This window comes from Charadrius vociferus, unplaced genomic scaffold (genome assembly GCF_000708025.1).
Source record: "Charadrius vociferus isolate BGI_N301 unplaced genomic scaffold, ASM70802v2 scaffold549, whole genome shotgun sequence".
In the NCBI taxonomy this organism is placed as follows: Eukaryota; Metazoa; Chordata; class Aves; order Charadriiformes; family Charadriidae; genus Charadrius; species Charadrius vociferus.
In genome coordinates, this window is record NW_009650103.1 from 3,834,875 (window position 1) to 3,835,150 (window position 276).

Below are 276 nucleotides of genomic sequence, written 5' to 3' on the forward strand. Positions count from 1 at the left end.
TAAAACACTTTCCCCTTCTCTTCTGTCAGCCTTTGGGAGGACTCCCGTCCTGACTCGGTGAAGGTTCCTTCTCCCTCTTCCCCCGACCCCTCATCCCTCCTCGGCGAGGCGGCCCACCCAGGAGGGCTTTAAAATCAGCCCTCTCCCCCTGTGCGTGCGTGAAGTTGCTGACATGACCGCTGCCGGGTCCCGGTGCACCGGTAGCGGCGGAGAGCCGGATTTAAAGGGGAATTGTGCTGCAGACAATGCACAGCGGCAGCATCTGGAGCAGCCCCG

General features: G+C 61.6%; 1 protein-coding gene across 1 annotated transcript in view; it reads left to right on the forward strand.

Annotated features, from left to right (window-relative positions):
- The window catches only part of RABGAP1 (RAB GTPase activating protein 1), a 67,596-nt gene that overhangs the window by 30,804 nt on the left and 36,516 nt on the right, over positions 1–276 (forward strand). The window lies entirely within an intron of this gene.